This window comes from Giraffa tippelskirchi, chromosome 7 (genome assembly GCF_054371585.1).
Source record: "Giraffa tippelskirchi isolate mGirTip1 chromosome 7, T2T-mGirTip1v1.2.pri, whole genome shotgun sequence".
Taxonomy (NCBI): Eukaryota; Metazoa; Chordata; class Mammalia; order Artiodactyla; family Giraffidae; genus Giraffa; species Giraffa tippelskirchi.
The window spans coordinates 137,663,458-137,678,478 of NC_137281.1; the positions used below are offsets into that span (position 1 = coordinate 137,663,458).

A 15,021-nucleotide genomic window follows, 5' to 3' on the forward strand; every position below is an offset into this window, starting at 1 on the left:
GGGCAATGCCCAGGCACAGCTCACAGTTGCCAGCTGTGCCTGAGAGGATGCCCAGGAACCTAGTGCACAGTCATGCCGGTGCCCATGTGGAACCTGGCAGCATCTCCTCTTTCTCCTGGATCCTGGACTTCACACCTGTAGGAGATTTGGCTTTATCAGAATGTCCTGGAAACCCTTCTGAGAAAAAGGTTTTTTGAAGTTGATGTCGTTTGCTTAGAGAACAAGGAAACTCTTCAAATAATCTTTTGTTTGGGGAGAAGAGGGTAAGAAGGGTGTGAGAATTCAATAGGCCTGTTCTGTTGAGTAAGGGCAGAGCTTGACCATCACCCAGGAGGGCTGAATATCCTCCACATCAATCACTCCTATAACCTTAAAAAGACACAGTGAAACGTCACCATGTGGGAAGAGTGCACAAACATACCGCATCATTCATCATCTTGTTATAAAGGCAGCATGTGTTCATTATTTGAAAGTTTAGAAACTCTGGAAAAGCAAAAAGAAAAAACATTCAAAATTTCATTTCTCTAAGATAATTATTGTTAACCTTTTGGTGTATCTCCTACCTTTCTTTTTCTATTCTATTTTATACCTGTTTATAAAAAAAAAGTGTCTTGATTAAAAAATACAAAGACATTTTGTGAATACAGAACATTTTATCTTGTTCTGTGTCCCCCCCGCCCCCACCGCACCCCCCAGCTCTCCTCTCCATCATTCCTTGCCAGGTGTCTTTGCTTGGTCCTCTCTCCTTAGGCTCTGAATTCCTCCTGCGTCATGACCCTCCTATTGACGTCTAACCAGCTTCCTTGATGATATCATCCAGACCCCTGTTATTTGGTACAGTCTTATTCCATGGACTGCTAGCCCCCACCTACACTCCAGACTAGGAATCAGCAAACTTTTTCTGTGAAGGATCAGATAGTAAATAATTTAGGCTGTGCAGGCCACATACAGCTCTGTTGCAACTACTCAACTCTGCTATTGTAGCATGAAAATAGCCAGAGACAAATATGTAAATGGATGAGCATGGGTATGTGCCAATAAAACTTTATTTATGGATGCTGAAAAAAATACAGTGGTGCCATGTGATCTTTTGGAAGGGTCTGAAGGATATATCCTTTAGCACCAGAGTTTATGATTAGCTCTACGGTAATCCTCAGAGAATTTCTTTCATGGGGCTAAGATAGAACGGGGCTCACATACCAGCAGGACTGGTTCCAAAGGACCAGGACCAAAATCCAGGACCTTTGGTTTTAAGCATTTATTTTCATTTATGTGCATATGGAGAAAGAGGAGCAGGTGGAACTGCCTAGAAGTAGAGAAAGTGTACCTGTCAGTTCACATGATCAAAAACCAAGCAGGCAAATATTGGACCAGCTCTCCAATGGTAAACATTTAGAAAACTATACAAAATGTATGAAACCACTGTCTCTCACATTTGCTGAGAGAATGGAAGCAAAAGGGGGTGATCCCTAGATTGCTTCTGCATTTTGCCTAGAAGCACATTCCAGACCACAGTGCAGGGATGGGAAACAAGCAGGACATAGGAATCGAATCTTACTGAGTGGAGGAGACAAAGACCCAGGGGAGGCTGAGTCAATTGGAATTTGCCAGACAGAGAACCAAGAGAACTACTCAGAGGAAGAACTGTAGAAAGCTTTACCGGAGTTCTTATAAGGATTTGGCTGAATACTAGGACGCATGCATAGTTTTCATGATTTGGGGGAAAAAAGCAACTATGGAGGAAAGAACAAGTACTGGGGAGCTGCAGACTGAACACCTCCAGAAGCTTGTACATGGTTGGAGTTACTGAGCTCTAATCAGCTAGAAGAAGGAGACCACACTGAACATCTGGAATATTCAGTAAAGACCTTAGAAAAGCAAGACCTTGGGAATGAGACCCAAATAGCCCTGCAGTAAAGGTCACTCAAGATCAGCCCCTGCAAGGAGATCCAACCAGTCCATCCTAAAGGAGATCAGCCCTGGGTGTTCATTGGAAAGACTGATGTTGAAGCTGAAACTCCAATACTTTGGCCACCTCATGCGAAGAGTTGACTCACTGGAAAAGACCCTGATGCTGGGAAGGATTAGGGGCAAGAGGAGAAGGGGACGACAGAGGATGAGATGGCTGGATGGCATCACCGACTTGATAGACACGAGTTTGAGTAAACTCTGGGAGTTGGTGATGGACAGGGAAGCCTGGCATGCTGCGATTCATGGGGTCGCAAAGTGTCGGACATGACTGAGCGACTGAACTGAACTGAAGATCGGCCCCAACAAAGCTTGCAAACTCATCATGATCTGTAAAAGACTTTGACCACCAGAACAAAATTCAAAACTCTTTGAAGGAAGAAAAAAAAATTGGTCCTTCAACAGTGTAACATTTACAATGTCCCGCATTTGTTAAAAAAAGTTACTTGACATACAAAAAAGAGAGAGAGAAGTCAAAAAATGAAAGATATGATGCAATTAGCAGGTGAGACCCTTTTAAAGCATTATAAGTATGCTAAAGGATGTGAAGGAAAGCATAACCAAGAGAGAAATAGAAACTATAAAAAGGAACCAAATAGAACTTTTAGAAGTAAAAAAATGCAACCTCTGAAATGAAAAATTAGACACTGCAAAGGAAAAATATCAGTGAAATTAAAAACACAGCAATAGAAACTATTCAAACTGAAGCACACCAAGGAAAAAGAATGAACAAAAATGAATGAAGTTTCAATGACCTATGGAAAAACATCACAAAGTCTGATTTACATATGTTGGTAGTAACAAAACAAGGGGAGAGGGACTTCCCTGATGACCCAGCGGTTAAGAATCCCACCTGCCAATGCAGGGGACACGGGTCTGAGCCCTCATTCAGGAAGAGCTCATGTGCCTCCAGGCAACTAAGCCTGTGCATCACAACTACGGAGCCCATGCTCTAGAGCCCGTGTGCGGCAACTCCTGAAGCTCGCACACCATAGACAGGCCCACACACCACAACTAGAGAAATTGCTCAAGCAGCAACAAAGACCCCACACAGCCGAAAAAGTAAAATAACTCATAAATAAATTTTAAAAATAATAAAACAAGGGGAGAAGTGGAAAATATTTTTGAAAAAATGATGGATGAACAAAAATTTTTAATTTTGACTCACAGATGCAAGAAATTCAACCATGCAGGATAAACATAACTGCAAAGGGACACAAGAAGGACTTTATGGGGTGATAATGTGTTTTGTACCTTGACAGCAATGGTAATGGTGGCAGTTGTGGAAGTATGTGTGTTTGGATCTTAGAAGTCATGAATTCATGTAACACATTCAATTCCAATCCAGCCCATCCCATAAATGTATCTCCATGTAAGAACACTTCTCCATGGTAAGAACCCTGGCTCCCAACAACATTGACATATATGTTCATTTGCCCATGGTTTCAGAATTTTGCTGTACTACTAGAGGATATAATACTGTAGAAAATAAACTGAAAAAGAGTTTACAATTTTGTTTTCACTAGATTGAGTGTATATAATCAAAATGTTGTGCTCAAAAATTCTTTGGATTAATTCTTCCCCCCTCACTTCAGTAAGGTTACGTTATACATTTAAAATATATTTGTATATCTGTCAGGATCAAGTCAGGAGGCAGAAACCACAAAAGTTATTTTAACAGAGAAAATTTAATATAAATATTTGTTAATTAGGTATTAATAAGTAGGTACTTGAACAGATTTAAAAAGAACTTTAAGGCAGCAATCCCCGAACTTTTTGGCTTCAGGAGTTTTTAAAATACTTTTACAAACTCACAGAGGACCCCAAGGAGTTCATATGTTGGCTAAAGCCAGTGGTATTTATCACCAGTAAGCTCAGTTGGTAAAGAATCCCACTTCAGTATCCTGGCCTGGAGAATTCCATGGGCTGTATAGTCCATGGGGTCTCAAAGAGTCGGACACTACTGAGCAACTTTCACATTCAACATTCACATTTATCACCAGTGTTAGAAAATAAAATAGAACTTTTCAACAACATTTATTTTTTAAAAAAATTTAAAAATAACAGGCAAGGTAAGTGGGGAAAATGTGTAGGGAAAAGATGGATATAGGGTATAAACTTCCAGTTATAAGGTGAATATGTTCTGTAGATCTAACATATAGCATAGTGACTTCAGTTAACAATGCTGTTTTCTATACTTGAATGTTGCTAAGAAAGTAGATCTTAAAAGTTTTCACCATACACACACACACACACACATACACACACACAAAATGGTGAGTATGTGAGGTGATGATGTGCTAATTAACTTTATTGTGGTAATCATTTTGCAAGATATATGTATATCAAATCATTGCATTGTACCCCTTAAACTTACATTATATGTCAATTGTATCTCAATAAAGCTGAAAATAAAAACATCTGGCTCAGATGGTAAAGAATCTGCCTGCAGTGCAGGAGACCTGGGTTTGATCCCTGGGTTGGGAAGATCCCCTGGAGAAGAGGACGGCTACCTACTCCTTGGAAGAAAAGCTATGACCAACCTAGACAGAATATTAAAAAGCAGAGACAGAACTTTGCCAACAAAGGTCCATCTAGTCAAAGCTATGGTTTTTCCAGTAGTCATGTATGGATGTGAGAGTTGGACTATAAAGAAAGTTGAGCGCTGAAGAACTGATGCTTTTGACCTATGGTGTTGGAGAAGACTCTTGAGAGTCCCTTGGACTGCAAGGAGATCAAACCAGGCAATCCTAAAGGAAATGAGTCCTGAATATTCATTGGAAGGACTGATGCTGAAGCTGAAACTCCAATATTTTGGCCACCTGATGCGAAAACTGACTCATTGGAAAAGACCCTGATGCTGGGAAAGATTGAAGGCGGGAGGAGAAGGGGATGACAGAGGATGAGATGGTTGGATGGCATCACCAACTCAATGGACATGAGTTTGAGTAGGCTCTGGGAGTTGGTGAAGGACAGGGAAGCCTGGCGTGCTGCAGTCCATGGGGTCACAAAGAGTCAGACACAGCTGAATGAATGAACTGAACTGAACCCACTCCAATATCCTTGCCTGGAGAATCCCATGGACAGAGGAGCCTGGCAGGCTACAGTCCATGGGGTCACAAAGAGTTGGACACGACTGAGGGACTTTCACTTTACTTTCCAACTCATTGCATGTTAACAGAAATAACTATTTTCATGAAAAACAACTATATAAAAATTTAATGGGGAAAGTGGCATTATTTAACATTTTTGCTAATCTTTTTCATATCTGGCTTAATAGAAGTCAGCTGGATACTTGTATCTGTTTCTGCATTCAGTCTTTGTTGTTTTGTTCAAAATATGTGAAGAAAATCCATATCTAACTACATAGATATGTAGTTAGAAAAGGGAGGATATTTTAATAGACTTTTCAGATAATAATTATTGTATTTTTTGATATTACACCAAAACTAGATAAATAGTAGTTTCTTAAAGATTGGTTGCAATGTAGAATCTAAAACTATATCTAAAAAACATTTTGTTAATCTGTTGTATTAAAATCCATTGGTCTGTCTTGCAGTTTGAAAGGATCTTTTACTCATGCATGATTTAGTAATCACATGCATCGGTCATTGGAAAATATCAGTTGACTTCATGATGCAGATATTTCAAATGTTGCCATATTTCATTATACATCATTCAAAAAAGTTCCCATTTGTTAATATCACCACGAATCTCATCAGAAAAGTTTTTAAAGTATTGGAAACTATCTAGCTCACAATGACAGATGCATATCCAAATTTTTAAATTCAGTTTGGAAGCTCATATTTTGTCATTGGCAACAAAAACTGTCAGTTGTTTTCCTTGAAGTGACAGGCTTACTTTGTTCATTTTTGAGAAAAGTCTGCTAAATGTCCAAGTCTGAGTAACCATAGTTTGCCTGTTCATTGTTTCTGAAAGTAAAAATTGGTGTGCAATGAAAAATATGGCTAGTTCAGCTAACTCAAACAATTGTGCATGTGCTATTCCTTGAGACAGTGATAACATCACATTTTACTCTCTAGCACAAATGTTTCAGGTATCATAAGAATATTGAAGTTGTTGACTAAAAAGATGCACATTGTGAGAGTTGTTAGTTAAGTTTTATTTTGAGCAAAGTGAGGACTACATCCAAGCAGACCGCACCTCAGATAGCTCTAAGAGACTGCTCCAAAGAGGCAGTGGGGGAAGGTCAATAGATAAGATTTTGGTGAAGGGGGAGTTCAGTGCAATCAACACTTCCTTTACAAAATGTTTTCTGCTAGTCATGAGGAGCTGATGTCACCATGAAGGGATTTAGTGCTTTTCTAGATATGAAGAGATGTAAGATCGTGAAATGAGTTCCTGAAAATGTCTAACTGTCTAAAGACCTGCTCTGCCAGTTTGTTCTTGGCAAGTGCCAATTCGTAGTCAACAAAATGATCTGAACATAAGAATCATGATTTAATAAAGTTACTAATTTCACTGCTTTGTCAAGGGTGATTCTTAAGTAGAACTGGATTTTTTCCCCTGAAAGTACATAATGGTAAAAAATACAGTGACTGCTAGCGTGGCACTGCCTTTATTCATGCTAAAGGGTCAACATTCTTATTCATTATGCCTTAGGCACCATCAGTGCAAATGTCAACACAGAAAAAGGAAAAGCATGTCTTACAATTATTTTGAAAATATTTTCCACCTCATGGATTCCCTGAAAGCCTCAAGAACCCTCCACAGGGACCCACAAACTGCACTCTGGGAACTGCTACTCTGCGTTCTCATAGCAACAATAGAAAGCAGTTACCACCCCTACTGCTGAGAGAATAAAAGAAGGAAGTTGAATTTTTTTAATTGGTTTTACAATGTTGTGTTAGTTTCTGTTGTAAAATGAAGTGAGTCAACTATGTATATACGTATATCCCCTCCTTCTCGGACCTCCCTCCTACCCCTCGCTTCCCCATCCCACTCCTTTACGTGATCACAGAGCACCAAGCTGAGCTTCCTGTGCTTTACACGATAATGTCCATATGTCAATATTTTTAAAACTCAGAAACTTAGAAAGGAATTGTGGAATTGAAACTCAGAGCTCCTCTGAGGGAAAGGGGACACTTGGCTGGGGCTGGCTTCTGTGACTTCCTTGAAGGGTCCCATAGGATTGGAAACTTAAGAGCTTGAGAAGGGGGTGCCTGCTGGTTGGTGCTGGTGTCTCTAAACTGATGTAATGAGACTACTTTTTTAAGTGTTGGAAAAACTGTAAGCTTCATTTCACTGCTGCTATGAGAAGGAACTCTGCTGCCAGGGTGAAGACGTGGCTGCAGGGAGACTCACAGGAATTGCCATCAGAGAGGCAAACAAGTCCTCTCTTGGCTCTGCTAGGTGGAGCTCAACAGAGAGGCAGCAGGCAAAGTGGAAATGTGGTTTGCAGAACCTTTGCTCCAACCTCACAAAGCAGAGTATAAAAGGCTGGGCTTGGAGTTTAGAGACACTAGCAGGCATATTTGGACTTATTTGCCCTTGTTTGCATTCAGTTCAGTTCAGTCGCTCAGTCGAGTCCGACTCTTTGCAACCCCATGGACTGCAGCATGCCAGGCCTCCCTGTCCATCACCAGTGCCCAGAGTTTACTCAAATTCCTGTTCGTTGAGTTGGTGATGCCATCCAACCATCTCATCCTCTGTTGTCCCCTTCTCCTCCTGCCTTCAATCTTTCCCAGTATCAGGGTCTTTTCCAATGAGTCAGTTCTTCGCATCAAGTGGCCAAAGTATTGGAGTTTCAGCATCAGTCCTTCCAATGAACACCCAGGACTGATCTCCTTTAGGATGGACTGGTTGGATCTCCTTGCAGTCCAAGGGACTCTCAAGAGTCTTCTCCAACATCACAGTTCAAAAGCATCAATTCTTTGGCGCTCAGCTTTCTTTATGGTCCAACTCTCACATCCATACATGACCACTGGAAAAACCATAGCTTTGACTAGATGGACCTTTGTTGGCAAAGTAATGTCTCTGCATTGTAATTTGCTGTCTAGGTTGGTCATAACCTTTCTTCCAAGGAGCAAGTGTCTTTAAATTTCATGACTGCAGTCACCATCTTCAGTGATTTTGGAGTACAAGAAAATAAATCTCTCACTGTTTTCATTGTTTCCCCAACTATTTGCCAGGAAGTGATGGGACCAGATGCCATGATCTTAGTTTTCTGAATGTTGAGCTTTAAGCCAACTTATTCACTCTCGTCTTTCACTTTCATCAAAAGGCTCTTTAGTTCTTCTTCACTTTCTGCCATAAGGGTGGTGTCATCTGCATATCTGAGGTCATTGATATTTCTCCCAGCAATCTTCATTCCAGCTTGTGCTTCATCCAGTCCAGCATTTCTCATGATGTACTCTGCATAGAAGTTATATAAGCAGGGTGACAATATACAGCTTTGACGTACTCCTTTCCCGATTGGGAACCAGCCTGTTGTCCAGTTCTAAGTGTTGCTTCTTGACCTGCATACAGATTTCTCATGAGGCAGGTCAGGTGGTCTAGTATTCCCATCTCTTTCAGAATTTTCCACAGTTTGTTGTGATCCACACAGTCAAAGGTTTTATTTTAACATAGTCAATGAAGCAGAAATAGATGTTTTTCTGGAATTCTCTTGCTTTTTCAATGCTTCAACAGATGTTGGCAATTTGATCTCTGGTTCCTCTGCCTTTTCTAAATCCAGCTTGAACATTTGGAAGTTCTCAGTTCACATACTGTTGAAGCCTGGCTTGGAGAATTTTGAGCATCACTTTGCTAGCATGTGAGATGACTGTAATTGTGTGGTAGTTTGAACATTTTTTGGCATTGCCTTTCTTTGAGATTGGAATGAAAACTGACGTTTTCCAGTCCTGTGGCCACTGCTGAGTTTTCCAAATTTGCTGGCATATTGAGTGCAGCACTTTCACAGCATCATCTTTCAGGATTTGAAATAGTTCAACTGGAATTCCATCACCTCCACTAGCTTTTTTCATAGTGATGCTTTCTAAGGCCCACTTGACTTAACGCTCCAGGATGTCTGGCTCTAGGTGAGTGATCACACCATCATGATTATCTGAGTTGTGAAGATCTTTTTTGTATAGTTCTTCTGTGTATTCTTGCAACCTCTTCTTAATATCTTCTGTTTCTGTTAGGTCCATACCATTTCTGTCCTTTATTGAGCCCATCTTTGCATGAAATATTCCCTTGGTATCTCTAATTTTCTTGAAGAGATCTCTAGTCTTTCCCATTCTATTATTTCCCTCTATTTCTTTGCATTGATCCCTTAGGAAGGCTTTCTTATCTCTCCTTGCTGTTCTTTGAAACTCTGCATTCAAATGGGTATATCTTTCCTTTTCTCCTTTGCCTTTCATTCTCTTCTTTTCACAGCTATTTGTAAGGCCTCCTCAGACAGCCATTTTGCCTTTTTGCATTTCTTTTTCTTGGGGATGGTCTTGATCCCTGCCTCCTGTACAATGTCATGAACCTCTGTCCATAGTTCTTCAGGCACTGTGTCTAACAGATCTAATCCCTTGAATCTATTTCTCACTTCCACTGTATAATCATAAGGGATTTGATTTAGGTCATACCTGAATGGTCTAGTGGTTTCCCCTACTTTCTTCAATTTAAGTCTGAATTTGGCAATAAGGAGTTAATGATCTGAGCCACAGTCAGCTCCCGGTCTTGTTTCTCCTGACTGTATAGAGCTTCTCCATCTTCACTGGAGCTTCTCCAGCATTTAGATTTTCTCCCATCTTTCTTTATTAAACTTTATTTTTTACTATATAGAACATTATTAAGCTTCAAAAGAACCAAAAATATACATAAAAGTGTGCCCAGAGACATGTCCTCACTATAGTTTTTCCAGTAGTCATGTATGGATGTGAGAGACGGACTATAAGGAAAGCTGAGCGCCAAAGAATTGATGCTTTTGAACTGTGGTGTTGGAGAAGACTCTTGAGAGTCCCTTGGACTGCAAGGAGATCAAAGCTGTCAATTCTAAAGCAAATCATTCCTGAATATTCTTTGGAAGGACTGATGCTGAAGCTGAAACTCCAATACTTTGGCTGCCTGATGCAAAGAACTGACTCATTGGAAAAGACCCTGATGCTGGGAAAGATTGAAAGCAGGAGGAGAAGGGGAAGACAGAGGATGAGATGGTTGGATGGCATCACCGACTCCATGGATATGCATTTGAATAAGCTCCGGGAATTGGTGATGGACAGGGAAGCCTGGCGTGCTGCAGCCCATGGGGTCGCAAAGAGTCGGACACGACTGAGCGACTGAACTGAACTGAACTGACTGATGGGTGAGGGCTGCAGGTATGTGACTTTCTTCTGATTGGTTGGTGGTGAGGTAACAGGGAGATATTACAGGAATCTCAATCATCAGCCTTCTGGTTCCAGCCAGTCTGGAATCTCAGCATCTAGTTACCATCTCCCACCTGTGAGGAGCTTTAGTTCCTACAGAACAATTCAAAGATCTGTATCAGATTGTTATGTATATCCCTTGAGGAGAAACTAAGATTCTGTTTTGTTGCTTCACTATTATTTCCTGACTGTTTTTCTTTTGTTTCTGCTTTCCCTAACTTCTCTAACTAGTAACTGCTTGAGTCTGCCCTTTGAAACTCAGGGATACTCTGGGAGGCTTTTCTTACAAATAAGAAATGGAGGAAGCAGTGGCCACAGGACTGGAAAAGGTCAGTCTTCATTCCAATCCCAAAGAAAGGCAATGCCGAAGAATGCTCAAACTATCGCACAGTTGCACTCATCTCACACGCTAGTAAAGTAATGCTTAAAATTCTGCAAGCTGGGCTTCAGCAATACGTGAACCGTGAACTTCCAGATGTTCAAGCTGGATTTAGAAAAGGCAGAGGAACCAGAGATCAAATTGCCAACATCTGCTGGATCATCGAAAAAGCAAGAGATTTCCAGAAAAACATCTATTTCTCCTTTATTGACTATGCCAAAGCCTTTGACTGTGTGGATCATAACAAACTGTGGAAAATTCTGAAAGAGATGGGAATACCAGACCACCTGACCTGCCTCTTGAGAAATTTGTATGCAGGTCAGGAAGCAACAGTTAGAACTGGACATGGAACAACAGACTGGTTCCAAATAGGAAAAGGAGTATGTCAAGGCTGTATACTGTCACCCTGCTTATTTAACTTCTATGCAGAGTACATCATGAGAAATGCTGGGCTGCACGAGGCACAAGCTGGAATGAAGATTGCTGAGAGAAATATCAATGACCTCAGATATGCAGATGACACCACCCTTATGGCAGAAAGTGAAGAACTAAAGAGCCTCTTGATGAAAGTGAAAGACGAGAGTGAATAAGTTGGCTTAGAGCTCAACATTCAGAAAACTAAGATCATGGCATCCAGTCCCATCACTTCATGGCAAATAAATGGGGAAACAGTAGAAACAGTGTCGGACTTTATTTTTCTGGGCTCCAAAATCACTGCAGATGGTGACTGCATTCATGAAATTAAAAGATGCTTACTCCTTGGAAGGAAAGCTATGACCAACCTAGACAGCATATTAAAAAGCAGAGGCATTACTTTGCCAACAATGGTCTGTCTAGTCAAGGCTATGGTTTTTCCAGTGGTCATGTATGGATGTGAGAGTTGGACGGTGAAGAAAGTTGAGCGCCGAAGAATTGATGCTTTTGAACTGTGATGTTGGAGAAGACTCTTGAGAGTCCCTTGGACAGCAAGGAGATCCAACGTGACCATTCTAAAGGAGTCCTGGGTGTTCATTGGAAGGACTGATGTTGAAGCTGAAACTCCAATATTTTGGCCACTTGATGCGAAGAGCTGACTCATTGGAAAAGATCCTGGTGCTGGGAAAGATTGAGGGCAGGAGAAGAAGGGGACGACAGAGGATGAGATGGTTTGATGGCATCATCAACTCAATGGACATGGGTTTGCGTGGACTCCGAGAGTTGGTGATGAACAGGGAGACCTGGTGTGCTGCGGTTCATGGGGTCACAAAGAGTTGGACACAACTGAGCGACTGAACTGAACTGAACACAAACATATTTTTGTATTTAGGAGGGTCCCAGAGGACCCAGTTTCCGTGGTGGCTAAGACAGTAAAGAATCTGCCTACAATGCAGGAGATCTGGGTTTGATTTGTTGACTAAAAAAAGATGTGCAACTTGAGAGTTGCGAGTTAAGTTTTATTTGGGGCAAAATGAGGACTGCAGCCCAGGAGGCAGCATCTCAGAGAGCTCTGAGAGACTGCTCCAAAGCGGCAGTCGGGGAAAGCCAATATATAACGTTTTGGTGAAGGGGGAGTCCAATACCATGAAGTACTCATTTTACAAAACGTTTTTTGTTAGTAATGAGGATCTGATGTCACCATGAAGGGATTTAGTGTTTCTCTAGATATGAGGAGATGCAAGGATGGAGATCATAAAATCTGTTGCTAAAAGCACCCAACTATCTAAAGACCTGTCCCACCAGATTCCCTGGAGCACAGAGTGGTTCACGCCACCTTGAACTCCCTCAGGGGTTGTTGAAGGTCAACAGCTGCGGCAGCCTGAGGTTCAGTCTCTGTAGAAGTTTAGTCTCTCAGTCGTATCCGACTCTTGGCGACCCCATGGACTGTAGCCTACCAGGCTCCTCCGTCAATTGGATTTTCCAGGCAAGAGTACTGGAGTGAGTTGCCATTTCCTTCTCCAGAGGATCTTCCCAACCCAGGGATCAAACCTGGGTCTCCCACATTGTAGGCAGACGCTTTACCGTCTGAGCCACCAGGGAAGTCTAATCTCCATAGAGGCAGATGGCAAATGCCTTTGTTGTTCAGTCATTGGCAGTGCCTTTGGTAAGTGCCAATTTGTAGTTGACAGATTCGTGGGTCAGGAATATCCCCTGAAGAAGGGAATGGAAACCCACTCCGGTATTCTTGCCTGGTAAATCCCGTGGACAGAGGATCCTGGCAGGCTACATCCATGGGGTAGCAAAGAGTCAGACACGACTGAGCAACTAACACATTCACGTTCACAGGATCTGCTCTGTTTCATTTCCTGACAACATTAAGCAGCGTCGTATGATGGAGAAAGTATTCACCGGGTGTTACTTAAATCTCTGACTCTACACCAGTGCTGAATCAGATCCTGGAGGCAGAATTTTGAGAGAAATAGAAAAGAAGAGCTTTATTGCTTTGCCAGACAAAGGGAAACATACTGGTTTCTGTATTGAAAAACTGCCCTTTGGAACTCAGAGAAGGTCATGGAAGCTGGAGTCTTGCCTACAGGAGATGGGGGACAGAAAGGCCTCTGTGCCTGGGAGCCCCACAGGGCCCCACTTGATTTCACGGGGAGGCTTGGATTCTAGATTTGATTTATCTATAAATGACTGCTTGACCTTAGATAAATTACTCTTGTCAACTACAAATTGGCACTTGCCAAGAACATTACCAATGACTGAACAACAAGGGCATTTGCCATCTGCCTCTGTGGAGACTGAAAACCTGTGCTGCTGCAGCTGTTGACCTTCAACACCTCCTGAGGGAGTTCAGGGTGGAGTGAGGCACTCTATGATCTAGCAAATCTGGTGGGACAGGTCTTTAGATAGTTAGATACTTTCAGGAACAGATTTTATGATCTCCATCTTCTCATCTTCTCATATCTAGAAAAGCCCCAAAACTCTTCATGATGACATCAGATCCTTGTGATTAGCAGATAGTCAGTCAGTCACTTCACTCTCTCAGTCATGTCTGACTCTGCGACCCCATGGACTGCAGCATGCCAGGATTCCCTATCCATCACCAACTCCCAGAGCTTGCTCAAACTCATGCTCATCGAGTTGGTGATGCCATGCAACCATTTCATCCTCTGTCATCCCCTTCTCCCCCTGCCTTCAATCTTTCCCAGCATCAGGGTCTTTTCCAATCAGTCAGTTCTTTGCATCAAGTGGCCAAAGTATTGGAGTTTCAGCATCAGCTACAGTCCTTCCAAAGAATATTCAGGACTCATTTCCTTTAGGGTTTCCTGGTTTGATCTCCTTGCAGTCCAAGGGACTCCCAAGAGTCTTCTCCAACACCACAGTTCAAAAGCATCAATTCTTTGGCACTCAGCTATCTTTATGGTCCATCTCTCACATCCATACATGACTACTCAAAAAACCATAGCTTTACTATATGGACTTTTGTTGGTAAAGTAATGTTCTCTGCTTTTTAATATGCTGTCTAGATGGGTCATAGCTTTTCTTCCAAGGAGCAAGTGTCCTTTAATTTAATGGCTGCAGTTACCATCTGCAGTGATTTCGGAGTCCAGGAAAATAAAGTCTCACTGTTTCCATTGTTTCCCCATCTATTTGTCATGAAGTGATGGGAGCAGATGCCATGATCTTCGTTTTTTGAATGTTGAATTTTAAGTCAGCTTTTTCACTTTCTTCTTTCACTTTCATCAAGAGGCTCTTCAGTTCTTCTTTGCTTTCTGCCATAAGGGTGGTGTCATCTGCATATCTGAGGTTGTTGATCTTTCTCCCAGAAATCTGAATTCCAGCTTGTGCTTCATCCAGCTGGGCATGTTGCATGATGTACTCTGCATATAAGTTAAATAAGCACGGTGGCAATATATAGCTTTGACGTACTCCTTTCCCAATTTGGAACCAGTCTGTTGTTCCTTGTCCAGTTCTAACTGTTGCTTCTTGACCTGCATACAGATTTCTCAGGAGGCAGGTCAGGTGGTCTGGTATTCCCATCTCTTTTAGAATTTTCCACAGTTTGTTGTGATCCACACAGTCAAAGGTTTTGGCATAGTCAATAAAGCAGAAATAGATGATTTTTGGAATTCTCTTGCTTTTTCAATGCTTCAACAGATGTTGGCAATTTGATCTCTGGTTCTTCTGCCTTTTCTAAATCCAGCTTGAACATTTGGAAATTCTTAGTTCACATACTGTTGAAGCCTGGCTTGGAGAATTTTGAGCGTTACTTTGCTAGCATGTGAGATGAATGCAATTGTATTGTAGTTTGAACATTCTTTGGCATTGCCTTTCTTTGGGATTGGGATGAACACTGACGTTTTCCAGTCCTGTGGCCACTGCTGAGTTTTC

General features: G+C 41.7%; 1 long non-coding RNA gene across 2 annotated transcripts in view; it reads left to right on the top strand.

Moving 5' to 3' along the window:
- The window catches only part of LOC145513482 (uncharacterized), an 80,421-nt gene extending 73,971 nt beyond the window's left edge, over positions 1 to 6,450 (top strand). For both annotated transcript variants that reach the window (XR_014059418.1, XR_014059419.1), the window contains one exon: positions 4,374 to 6,450. This is a non-coding gene — a long non-coding RNA (uncharacterized LOC145513482). The remainder of the gene's footprint in view (positions 1 to 4,373) is intronic.
- The last annotated feature ends 8,571 nt before the right edge of the window (positions 6,451 to 15,021 follow it).